This window comes from Chlorocebus sabaeus, chromosome 8 (assembly GCF_047675955.1).
Source record: "Chlorocebus sabaeus isolate Y175 chromosome 8, mChlSab1.0.hap1, whole genome shotgun sequence".
In the NCBI taxonomy this organism is placed as follows: domain Eukaryota; kingdom Metazoa; phylum Chordata; class Mammalia; order Primates; family Cercopithecidae; genus Chlorocebus; species Chlorocebus sabaeus.
Genome location: NC_132911.1, coordinates 82,539,342 through 82,553,337, shown reverse-complemented (window position 1 = coordinate 82,553,337; position 13,996 = coordinate 82,539,342). Strand labels below are relative to the sequence as shown.

Genomic DNA, 13,996 nt, shown 5'->3' with positions numbered 1-13,996 from the left:
TAATATTATCAGCACTAATATTACAACTCATAAAATGCATCTCCTACTTAGTTATGTAATAAATTATATTAAATATGTGATTTGGTACATTTTAATATATTTGATAAAATGTAGTGTGGAGCTTCCAAAAGTGCAATTGCCCAGGATGGGGGAAAGCTTAAAAATGACCCTGCTCATAATGAAATAGAAGTGACTTCGATTGGCAGGTTGAGGCAGAGATGCTAGGCCATGAGAATAAGAGAGCAGGGGTACAGTGGAGAAGACTGTCCAGTGAAATAGGAGAGTCAGAAATTAGTGATTTATTGAGTGGGAAGCATGAAGGTAGGGGATTCTAGGTTGACAATTTTAGAATTGCATCTAGATTTCTAACTTGGATAAATGAGAGGCCAGTGCTGTTTAGTGAAGGCAAAAGGAACAGCAACATGGAAAGTCCAAGAATGCCATTTTAATATGTCACAATGCTACATTTAAGTTAAACTTGGTGATCTTTTCTGAATGAATGACAATGCATTAATTAAAAACATATATTTCATACACATGTTAATATCTGCTATTCTGCAAGCATTTTCTGTAGTGTCTAAATATCTACTCCAACTGAAAAAGTGCTTAAACACTTCAATATGCCTCTTTTCAGCCAAAAAGAAAAACAGTTGCCATGACCATGTTTCAACATATTTTAAATCTACACATAATCACTGCCAATTTATAATATCTTCTCTGCAGATGCTAATTTCCTATATAGCATTTTTTGCAAATAATTGTTTAGTATCATAATTAATGTTTTTCATTGCTATTACCTGTCTGAATGTTGTTAGAATTTTTTGTTAATCTTTTTATTAATGGAATGCTTTTCAGTACAATGTGTAATCCTCTTTTTCTCTGACACTGTTATAAGTTATTTCAAAGATTTTCTATACACTTGTTTTAAATATAATTTTCAAATTTTTCAGGCTATTTTAAGTCAGTAGAATAGGCTCTAGAGAAAAGAAAATACTGAAGAACAGAAATGTGATTTAAATGTAAGTGTAAATAAGAAAGTATTAATTTGGCTAATGATAAATATACCCATGTATATAAAATATATAATGAATATAGCAATCAATAGACAGTTCAAAATGAGATTATCCACTGAATTGTTTTTAAATATTAGTGAAAAAACATGATCAAATCACAATATTAACAAAATAAAAAAATTTATAAGGTAACAAGATAAATAATATGTGTATTTATTTTGGCCAAGAGACAAGTTGTTATCTGGAAAAATCATGACATGTTGTATATTATCAAAATTACAATCAATATGAGCAGCTCTACTATTGACTCTATTATCAAGACTAGAAATTTTTATTATGACTCTATTCCATTACCAGGAATATTCAAGAAACTATTTAAAATGGTAAACATTAATTTTAACAAATAAATACCAATCCATCTGATGAAGAGGTTTCTGTGAACTGATACATGAAAGGATCCCAAAATCTTTCCTTTGACTACAATATAAACTACTTGAGATTTATATTTTCTAGTTTGCACTCTAAATTTTAGGAAAGTGTTTTATGCACAATTCAGGGCACAAAGTAAATAATTAAAAATAAAAATACTTGAATTCATTACCTTGTGGTACAAATTAGAATATCTTTCATATTTACATAACTATAAGACTTTTAATTTCAGCATTATGCATTAACAATGTTTGTGTCTAATTCCCATAATATTTTGTGTCAACCAAACTCATTTGAGTGATAATTAGAAGATCTGGTGCTTATCTTCTAGGCTTTAATCATTGCATGTTACTTCTTTAATTCACACCAACTTTTAATATCTTATAACACAACCAAAGACGCTATAAATACATAGAATAAGCACTATGCAAATAACTCAGGATAAAACAGTTTTCAGATATGAAATTATAGCCTTGCTTGGCTATACTTCCATCTAAGTGCTTCATCTGAATAGAGGTGTTTAACCAGCTGCATATATAAGTCACCTAGGGTGAATTTTAAACTTACCAATTGCTGGCCCCGCTATCAAATCTGATTATTATCTACATGAAAATAATTGCTTTTCAACTGAGAGTTTTATTTTATTGGTTGCAAAGGCAGCGCGCGCACACACACACACACTCTCACTCTTCCTAGTACTTTTAGAAATTATAGAACAGGGTTAAGCATAACTATTGAGTTTAAATGCTACTTATCAACATGTTAAAATGCAAATGAGTAGGAGAAAATGAAAGATAAGCTGTTTTATATATATATATTTAAAGTCTTATAGAGATCCTTAGGAAATTAGTATGAAATGGGAAAACAGGAATATCTTGTTGCTTTCTGTATTCCCTCGCCTGTGGCAATGCAAACAACAGAAATCACTCTGGGACTTAAATTAACCCATTGATGCCAGAGGTTGCAAATTTATTTTGTGAAAAGTCAGACTTTGGTGACGACCTTGAGCAGTGGGATGTAAATGACTCCCACAAGTTTAGCGTTCCAATAATGGAACACTAGGCATAAATAGGTTAAGGAAGGCTAGAATAGATTAGGTCCAGCCAACATTGTCTCTCTCTGCCATCTCCCTCTAAGGTATGACAACTCCAGTCTCCACCTTATTGTCTCCAACTATAATCTCCTCTACTAAAATGTGTTTTTATACTTAGTGTTACACAGTAATTCACCTGTAAGTGCAAATGCAAGCAGAGTCATTTAAAGAAGAAAGGAAAATGTTCTCACAAATTTTTAACACAGAAACAGCATTTCAAGAGTGAGTTACAAAAAAATAAAATTGAAAAATATTTCTCACAGCTAATACTTGCAGGTAATACTATCATCCCCTCTCACAAAAGCAAGATGGAGGAAGGATAGAAGGAACGTGGTGTTGAGGGCAATGAAAATAAGCAGTTACTGCAATCTGTTACAAGCTGCATTCAATTGATTAGAAGACAGGGGATTCAATGCCATAATTTTTACAGTACTTGCTTGCCATCTGATGCTGGAAAAATATTAATTTCTCTGCACTTCAGTTTTCATGCCTCCAAAATGTGGATTCTCAAACTAAAGAAATATTTCAAAACTTTTTGAGGTCTAAAAATTGCTGACCTTAGTGTCTGTGTGCCCTTCATAAAGGGCAAGTTTTCACGAAGTGTGGTATTCTTCTAAAAGGCCTTTGAAGTAAGAAAAAGCTATATTTAGAAAGCCCATTCAGTGTCCCTGGGTGTTCTCATGTCTTGCTGCTATTTATAACCAGGTATAGGCCAATAGGACAACAGCTTTGCTTTAACTAATAAGTGCCCAGGATTCTGAGATTTAAAGACAAGTTTTTCATTTTTCTAAGTGTGGATTTAAGAAATCATTGAACACAGGAATTTTTAAAAATTTGTTTGCTGAATTGCCCAGTTGTTACCTGGCCTGACATGGATGATTTAAAAGGTCACGTTTCTGTTTGGACATATAGTTGTTACCCTGCTGTTTTACCATCGCCCTCTTACAGGGTAAACATGTTCAACTGTTTTGAGTTTGTGAGTGTGAATGCTTCTTATGATTTGTTTTTCTTATGAATTTCATGTCCATTTATTCCAATTTGAATGCAGGTAGAAATATATAAAATTCTTGACTAACTTATTTTCATTCTTATGAATCTTATTGATTTTATTGTAATACAGAGAACTTTACTAATTTTATAGATATTTGTAGAGTAAAAAACATTGACACAGTTTGGCTTTGTGTCCCCACCCAAATCACATCTTGAATTGTGATCCCATAATCCTCACGTGTTGTGGGAGGGACCAAGAGGGAGGTAACTGAATTGTGGGGGTGGTTCCCCCCATGCTCTTCTCGTAATGGTGAGTACTCACAAGATCTGATGGTTTGAAAAGTGTTGGGCATTTCCCCTGCTTGCACTCATTCTCTCTCCTGCCACCCTGTGAAGAGGTGCCTTCCACCATGATTTTAAGTTTCCTGAGGCCTCCCCAGCAATGTGAAACTGTGACTCAATTAAACCTCTTTCCTTCATAAATTACCCAGTCCTGGGTATGTCCTTATAGCAGCGTGAGAATGGACTAATACAAACATCATTAGGAAAAAAATCCCAAAGCCTCAAAAACAAAACAAAACAAAACAAAACAAAACAAAACAAAACAAAAAAACAAAGAAAGAAAGAAAGAAAGAAAGAAGGGAGTAAAGATTTCTGGAATTACATGGTATTAGCAAGAGAGATTAGTACCAGTAGACTAGAAGCTGACTAGCATTGTAAACAGCTTTTAACTATACTAGCCGCCTGAAGAAAGATTATCTGGCTCAGGGATGACTTGTCTTTTGTTCATAATTTTTTAAATACCATCTCACACAGAAACGCTGAAATGACAGTAAAAAATACAGTAAAAATGGCTTATTTCTCAAGCCATTTGAGAGTAAGCTGTCAACCCCAAACACTTCCTACAAACATATCCAACTATTAACAAGAAAATCTGACAATTAACACTGATACATTACTATAGTACTGTCTAAACCTCAGACTTGTTGAAATTTTGTCAATTATCCCAATAATGCCCTCAATAACAAAAGGATTAGCCTGAAATCACGTTTCATTGAGTTGTCCTCTCTTAATTTCTTTTATCTGGTAATTTTTCTTGGATTTCCCTTGAAATTCATACCCTTAAAACCTTTGAAGATACAGACTAGTTATTTTGTAGGATTTAGCTGATTTAGCTGTTTATGTTTGTCTCATGATTAGATTCAGATGTGTTCTTTGGCAGGAAAATCAGTGAAGCTCTATTCTCACCACATTCTATCAATAGACAACTTGGGCAAACTTTTAATTTGTACCCTTATTGGGATACTAATTTTACTCATTTGATTAAAAGGTGCCAGTCCTCTCCACTGTAAAGTTCTTTCTTTCTTTTTTAACATTAATACATTTTGTGGCAAGATACTTTGTGCTTATGTAAATATCTTATTTCTCACCAAACATAATGTATTCAATTTATTTATATTGATATAAACTCATTGACTATTTTATCAAATTAACTATAACGAGTTTCTATTATTACTTATTTTGACGCTCAGACTGTTCAAGATTTGCCCAGGGGAAATTCCTTCAATTTGGCCAATGTGTCCTCCATCATTCTTTGATATGTTTCTTAATTCTTGGAACAGTATGTTCTAGGGTCATCTTATGCTTTCTCTGCTCTGAATCCGACATTTCTCCAGAAAGCTCCGGTTCCTTCAATAGGAGAATTGTATCTAGACACCAAGATCTGGACACTAGGTGTGCTCATTGCTATTGGGGAATAGCTGCCCCAGGCCTTTGCAATAGACTGTGCTATGGGATTTATGTGTATAGAGACATACATGCATACATGTGAAAACACTTTCATCTACATTTATATAGTCACATACATATATACTTTACATCTATGTTTAATTCTATATTTGCTATATATATTGAAAACCAGCACTTTCATTCCCCCATTTTCATCCAGCACCAGAGTTCATTCTAGCTTTTGCCTATATTATACTTTAACTTCCTCCTCAGACAATGAGAAATACTGATTACCTTCATCTTTAATATTCTCAGTTACTAGATCAGTCTCCCTGTATTTTAACAAATTATTGTTGCTACCACTTTTTTACCCCATACAACATTCTCCCCACTTAGCACAGACTATAACTATCTGTATTGAGTGGTTGCTGTGGCCACTCCCCCATGTAGATGCCCCTCTCCCTCCAATAACTTTCAATATCTCACACTAGGCTCCTCCATGCAGACACCCTCCTTCTACTTCTTGGGCTTTAGTAGCCAATGCCCAACCATTGCAATCCCCTGTATACCCACCCTGCCCATCGTGTCAAAGGCTTACTAGGCCTCATCGAATGGCTTTTGGACTAAATTGTTTAAGAAGGGAAAGGACAAGGAAAAGGATGAGGAAAGGAAAGTGGTAAAGAATGGAGAAAAACAATATTTTTTCCTAAAAATATTAGAAGTGGTTCTTTAGGAAGTTATAAAGACAATATGCAGTATCAGCTAAATAATTAAGCCTAAATTACATATTCTTTACATATCTATATCTATATGCTCTGTATCTTTATAATTATGACATATGTATGCATCATTTATAGCAATAAAATGTGACAAAATTTATAATATTTATCTAAATATTTTAACACCTCACAACTTAAAAAATTATATAGCACAATTCAATGATTAACAGTTCATGTCTGTGAATAGATTTTCAAGTCTGCATGCCAAGAGTGCTTGGGATAGTATCTGTAGTGGTCTTTATTGGATCCTCTTCATCTTTGGCCACTCAGGATTCATATAATGTGCTGGTCAATTGTATACCATTGGTGCTCTGCACCAGCCCATGTTTATCTGAACAAATATACCAGCTTGGTATTTCTCAAAGGGTTGTCTGCAAAACCATATGCAGCAGAATCACCTGAAGACCTTGTCAAAAGGCAGGTCCCCAGGCCTTCTTGATTTCCTGTTCAGAATCTTGATGGGTGGAAATGGTTGTCTGGAACTCACCTCGGGTGATTCTCGTGCATTAAATATTGAGGCCATGGTGTAACTCACATGTCTACAATTCCTCAGATTTCTGTCTTTAAAATACACACCTTCGCTCTATCATTTTGTATTTGTTATTCAATAAACTTGCTCATGGCTAAATGTGTAAATACCCTCCAAAGTAAAATGTATCTATCTTTTGCAAAATGTCTCTCACCAAATGTCTCCACAAAATGAAAAATGCAACTATCTTCTGAGATCTTATTTTGAGGAATCTTACAGGTCTTCCAGGTTCAGAAAATAACAAGTGCAAAGGTCCTGATGCTGGAAAAGTCTTTTAGGGAAAAACATTCTAGAGGTGAGTGTGTGAGGGGGAAAGTGGTAAATGAGTTTGGACAGTAAGGCAGAATGAACATTGACTAAGGCCATGTAGGTCAAAGAAGGCAGTTTAATTTTTATTTTAAAAGTGATGGGAACCAGGGTTTTGGACAGTAATATTACCTGGTTTAAATTTATTTGGAAGATTATTCTGGCTATTGTACTGGTTATAAACTAGAAGGGCTGTGGCAAGAGGGGAACGAGGAAGATCCTGTAAGAGACTGCCTGTTGCACTAGGTGAAGCAAGCAATGATGGCTTGCAGTAGGGTGAAGACGGTGAGAGGTAGAGGGATTCAGGATAGATTTTAAAGTTAGAGGTGGAAGAGTTTCTCATGGACTAGATGTAGAAACTGTGGGAAAGTGAAAGTTTAAGGATGAATCCAAAGCTTTTGACTTGAGCAAATGGATGAGTTATGGAGATGGAAACAGTTGGAGTGAAAGTGATAGAAAAAAGTAAACTATTTCATTGTATTTGCTAATTCTGAAGTGTCTGTGATATATGAAGTAGAGATATTTAGTAGGAAATGGAAATTATGAGTCTCAAGTTTGGGTGAGTGGTGAAGGCTAGAGGTATGAATTTGGGAGTCATAGTCATCTGCCTATTGAAGCAATGGCAGAATAAAACTCATGTGCACAGACAGAAAACTGTAGAGGGCCAGGAATGAGTTTTAGGGCACTCTAGCAACAAACACTAAGAAATGGAGGCATCACAAAGGAGACCAGGAAGAAATGTGAAGTGAAAAAGGAAGAAAACTATGAGAGTATGGTGTTCTAAAAGCCAGTCAAACAAAGCATTAATGTTGGAAATTATGAGAGCTTATTTTCTAAAGTTTGTTGTATTAATAACTTAAAACTTGATATCCTAAAGAGAACTTTTAGCAAACAGAAAAAAAGAATGATTCTGTTTTTTTTTCCTATTACAAGTGATTGATTCTAACAACATAGGAACTGGAAATGTGAAAAAGGCATCAAGAATTTAGGTAGAACATGATTTTAAAGAAAAGTGTTCATTTAAAATACAAGTACACAATGTTAAGACATAATATTTTGTCTTTCTATTAACTGCAGCTACAGCATGCTGTAAGTGAAGATGAATGATTACAGTTTAATATCAAATTCAGGGGAAAATATTTGAGTCTTCATAATTTTAAAATAGATTTTAAAACCTTTATAGGCTTGTGACTTGTCATAAGTGAAACAGAATTTTATAAACGATCATAACAATTTTAGAATCAGAATAAAGTTTACATATAAAATGACTTACTTGAATTCACATTGTTCATTTTTATGGGTGAAGACTAAGACTCAGGTTTTCTGATTACCGAGTATTATTTATTACTTTAACACACTGTCTGGAATATCTTTCAATCATCAATAAGTCATCTATAAAATGACTAAAAAGGGGCTTATCAGTGATATCTTACATTTTAAAATAAAATTCTAAGTAATTAGAGCTAGGAGAAATAAGACTCATGAAGATTAAATTGTAAGAAGAGCTTATAAGAGGGGGAAAAAGTAAGAGATGCATTTCCACATGGACAGATAGGAGATTTTAGGAGAAAACAATCAAAACTTTATTTATACATGTTGATATTAGCTTAACGAAAGAAAGACAACCATCACGGGACTAGCAGATAATTTTGAATATGTTTGAATATGAAGACTGATACAGATCAATATCAAATTACACTAAAGACCAGATAAGGTCTTCATTCTATTACAGCATAATCAGGAATAAGGATACCTCTTGATACTTTGCTATGTGCCATTTTGGGACAATGAACCTCACTATAAAGCGAACATTTATGTCAAGAAGTAGTTTAGGATATAAATTGTAGTCGTATAGGTTACTTTGAAAAGTTAGAAATAACTAACTTTCCTTTATCCTTTTTTTTTTTTTTTTTTTTTTTTTTTTACATTTTAGTTAACTTTTTAAACTTTTATTTTAGGTTCAGTGGTACATGTGCAGGTTGTTATATAGGTAAACTCATGTCACAGGGGTTTGTTTCATGGATTATTTTGCCACCCAGGTACTAAGCCTAGTACCCAATAGTTACCTTTTCTGCTCCTCCTCCTCCTTCCATGCTCTACCCTCAAAAGGCCCCAGTGTCTATTGTTCCTTTCTTTGTGTTCAGGAATTCTCATCATTTAGCTTCCACTTATAAGTGAGAACATACGGTATTTGGTTTTCTCTTTTTGAATTAGTCTGCTAAGGATGATGGCCTCCAGCTCCATCCATGTCCCCACAAAAGACATTACCTCATTCTTTTTTATGGCTACATAGTATTCCATGGTGTATATGTACCGTATTTTCTTTGTCCAGTCTATCATTGATGGGCAGTTAGGTTGATTCCATATTTTTGCTATTGTGAATGGTGCTGCAAAGAACATTTGCATGCACGTGTCTTTATAATAGAATGATTTATATTCCTCTAGGTACATAACCAGTAATGTGATTGCTGAGTCTAATGGTAGTTAACTTTTCTTTTTAATGCCAGAATAACTGTTACATAAAATATCTCACTATGCCACTGTCAAAGACAAAATCCTGGGACAGTAGAGGTCCATTATCTAACCATCTAAAGCTGCACAGTTCACTCATTAGCCACATGTGGCTTCTGAACCCTTAAAATGTAGCCTAGTTTGACCCAGGTACTGAAATTTTAATTTAATTTAATTTAATTTACATTTATTTCTTCAAAAAAACACAAGGCTAATGGATACAGTGTTAGACAGCACTGAGAACATTACCATTACCACAGAAACTTCTATGGAACAGAGCTGACATACGACATTTAAAACCTTTTTACATTTATTCTTCTTTGTTAAGAAAATTGACTCTTGTTAACAGGTAACATTAGCATGATGGTAGATCTAAGCTCAAGCTCCAAAAACCTATTTAACTTGATAACAATGAGAAATAAGTATGAAAAGATAAATAGAAAATGAAAAGAAGATATTCTTCACAATTTTCCAGAATAGGAAACATAGTGACTATTAAACAGATGAAAAGGTTTTCAACCTATTGGTAATTAAAGAAATGCAAACTAAAACTATTAGAGACTGAATTATGTGCCCCAGATATTCATATGTTGAAGCCTCAGTCCTCAGTTGACCGCATTTGGAGACAGGCTCTTTAAAGAAGTCATTTAGGTTAAATAAGGTCTTAAGCGTGAGGCTCTAATCCAATATGACTGGATTCCTTATAAGAAGAAAAAGACTCCAGGGATACGTGCAAACAGGGAAAAAGCCACACAATGACATAGCAGGAAGGCGGTAGTCTCCAAGTAAAGGAGAGAGGCCTCAGGAGAAACTAAACCTGCCAACACCTTTCTGGACTTCCAACCTCCAGACCTGTGTAAAAATACAGTCTGTTATTGAATCCACAGACTCTGTGGTATTTTGTTATGGAAGCCCTAGCAAACCAGCACAAAGATCAATTGAGGTTTTATGCTAACTAGATTGGCTGATCTAACTGGTGAGGCTGTAGAATCATAGGACTGCAACTTCATTCAGTAACTTTGAAAAACATTTTGGCATTATCTTTTAAAGCTGAATATTCAAATTCCTAATTACCCAGCAGTTCTAATCTTAGTTACACATGTTAAGCTAAATCTTGCATGTGTGTCACAAGAGACATTAAAATAGATGCTCATAAAATATTGTTAATAATAGATCCAAAACCACTCAAATAACATCAACAGGATAATATACACATTTTTTACATTTATACAACATAGTATTATACAGTGGTAACAATGAATAAATACTAGCTAAAACAAAATAGGCATACCTTAGAAACATAATAATGTTGAGTGAAAAAAAGCAAAGTTACATAAAGTATGATGCCAATTTTATAAAACACAAAACATATCATACTTAGTAAAAAATACGTAAAAATTAAATGAATGTTAATATAAAACCAAGAGCAGAATTACGCTATTTATGACAGAAAAAAAAAAAAAAAAGAACCAGAGAAAAGCAAAAAAAAGAAAGATTCAGCAGTGTTGATTCTAGTTCTCAGTTTTGGTGGTGTGTTTGCAAGAGTTTGTTTTTATTATATTTCATAACTTACATATAACAGATCTGCATGCATTACTTTGCATGTATCAAATACTATATAATAATGTTTTTAAAATAAAAATTTCCTGGTCACCGAAAATAACCCTTAGACATTAATTGTAGAGATGGAGATCTAATCCAAAACCACAGACATATTTATTTATGAATATTTTGTACTTAGAGACCTTTCAGATGAGAAAAGAAATTCTTCCTTTCTCACATGAGAACTTTATGCTACCTAATGAAGCTCCCTACTTTGGGGCAATTTTCTATCTTTATTTAAGTGATACTAGTCTTTCAACTGTGTAGAAATTTTAAAAACAACTGATAGCTACTTCTCCTGTTCCCAAGAGAATGCAGGAAAAGAATAAGGTGTGGGAGGCAATCTCATAGCTCACTGATAAGTACATATGAAGACAAAAATGGTACATAGTTAATGCTCCATCTAACAATACAGAATTGTTATTAGTAAGTATATCTGAATATCATAATTAATAAAAGAATAAAATAATCAAATATGAGTAAATGTCCTCTAATTTTGAAAGGAGTTTCAGGGTGCTATTTTAGATCACTAGTTCACTTTCACACCTGAGAGAGTGTGTGTGTGAGTGTTTTGGTTTTGTGGTAACTGGATTATGCTAAATTTTACATTTCCTTCTTTAATGAAATGGATTTTGTTCTCTCTTGGAAATGCAGGAGATAGCAACAGCAGAATGTAGAGAAATAGCTGCTGCAGCTGTACTACCCATGGAAAAGTATACATAACAATTTTAGCAGCTAGTGATTCTGAAATTGCCCTTAACTATGTCATTTTAAAAATGCTCTAACAAATATGTTTTACAGTGGTTGACTATAGCAAATAACAATGCATTGTATATTTCAAGATAGCTAGAAGATTCTGAATGTTATCCCCACAAAGAAATAATAAATACTTAAAATGATGGATGTGCCAATTACGCTGATTTGATCATTATACAATGTATAAATGCATTAAACATCACACTATACCCCATAAATATGTACAATTACTGTATCAGTTATAAATTTGAAAAAAATAAGTTTGCAAGTAATATAGTTAAGAAATTTATCTGATGGATTTTCTCCCTAAGACCAAATCATTGAATAGTAAATCTAATGAAGGTACTATGCCTAAATGTAAAGGATAACACGTAAATTATTAAAAAGCAGTCTCAGAACTAGAAAAATGGTCAGCTATATCAGCAGACTCAGATTCAGGCTTTCATGTCACAGATACTTCTGTCATAGACCTTGGCAAATATGTGTTTTGTGTTGGTCTTATAATTGTCCTTAGAATCACGGGGACTTATTCATTCATTCAAAAAGTTTTATGGCCCACATTTTATGTGTTAGTTATAGTGCTGGGTTCTGAGACTACAGAAGCCAACACACAAAGCAATACAAGGACAAACTTTTTTCCTTCATTCATCCACTATTCATTATGTATCTTCATTTTGAGTACTGACTAGGGATCAAGTGCTAAATATACATACATTAGTAAGGGTATATTAATATAACTGCAAATGAGAAGATGAGCCACTGATTATGATGTTACTGCTGTCTTTTTCTTTTGTTTCCATAAAATGGGATGTCCTTTTGCCCCAAGTGTTGGTCTTAAATTGCAAATGAAAAGAAAATTCTCAGTGGGATGCTGACGTGCATAGATAAATGAAAACAGAGCTCCCCTTTCGCATGCTCCATTCACCTCCCTGCCAACTCTATATATGCGCTCACTTTGATTGTCCCAAGACCAAGACAAGAAGTGCCCCATAGGAACCAAGACAACTTCCTCACATCATTCATTAGGATTGTTCCTCTTACAGAACTAAATGCCACCATGACCCATAATTTTCATGACCTTCATCGAGGATCATGGAGACAACCTATGAAAATGATTTGTTTTAAAAGAAAACACTGAAAGTGTTAATCTGCTGGTCTACAGGCCTAACCTCCTGGGATTAAACCACAGGCATGGAGCTCACTAAGTGTACTTAGTAACAACAAGCTAAAAATAGAAAAAAGCATCCTGCTGTTATTATATGAGTTTCCCTCCAAGGTTTTGTCAGATAAACATCACAACCACCGAGGGGATTGTGAACAGGTTCCTTGCAGGGTAGGTTAGATACCTATTTTTTCAGACAGTCATACCATAGCCAGGTCTCAGCATACTTCTATTAAGGTAATTAAATGTTTGAAAATTAGTGTTCCTACCTGATTGGAAACCTTCTTGTCTTTAATTCATTGACTATACTAGATCTCTTTTTTCTCGGAGATGACCTTCAGATTTCTATCAGAAATCGCTTCTTTGGGGAAACCAGAGCTTCTCAGAAAGTCAGGAAACTGAAATGGAGATAGCAAGAGAAAGGGAAATTATCTGTACATATAAGTTTCACTTTTTAAAAATTTTAAGCAAATGTTCAAGCATCCATCTTTTGAACAGTATCATGACTTCAGGAAATTTTATGGTTTACAAGTATGAATTCTCACAAGACAAACACGTGATGCGAGTATAAGTTGCATTTTGGGATTTCAAGTCAAGGAGTCTTCAAAAGAGTCCTGCTTTGTTAATTAATTGTGTGTGTGTTGTGTGTGTGTGTGTGTCTGTGTGTAGCTTTTTTGTGATGGGGTGGTGGGGAAAGAATAAATCTGTTGACTACTAGTCAGTGATGTAGAGGGCAAAAGAGGCAAGTTTTCTGTCTTTTTTAAATATTCACTTCCGTTCTTCAGTCTTCATCTAGATTTCTCTTCCATCTTCACTTAGATCTTCAAAAAATTAATTTGACTAAACTTAATTATTCATAAACATTGGAATTTGTTGAAGGATAGTTTACAGAGACTTTTAATGTCTGTTCAAGCTTTGCCATCACACACAAAATTGTGTGTGTGTAGCTTTTCTTGTGATGAGATGGTGGGAGAGAACAAATCTGTTGACTACTACTTAGAGATTTAGAAAGAGGGACAGATTTAGAAAGATGGATATTAGGGTAAAGTGAATCAAATTATGCAATAAGTTCCAACACTGTGATTCTGAAACAATAAT

At 33.9% G+C, this 13,996-nt stretch overlaps 1 protein-coding gene across 5 annotated transcripts in view; it reads right to left on the bottom strand.

The window, feature by feature from the left end:
* Positions 1-13,996, bottom strand: part of PKIA (cAMP-dependent protein kinase inhibitor alpha) — an 83,442-nt gene that overhangs the window by 16,749 nt on the left and 52,697 nt on the right. For 4 of the 5 annotated variants that reach the window (XR_012093716.1, XM_073018165.1, XM_038000366.2 and 1 more), the window contains exon 2: positions 13,168-13,296. The exons of the other annotated variant lie outside the window; for it this stretch is intronic. The gene's annotated coding sequence lies outside the window, so the exon portion shown is untranslated. The remainder of the gene's footprint in view (positions 1-13,167; positions 13,297-13,996) is intronic. 5 annotated transcript variants of the gene reach the window in all.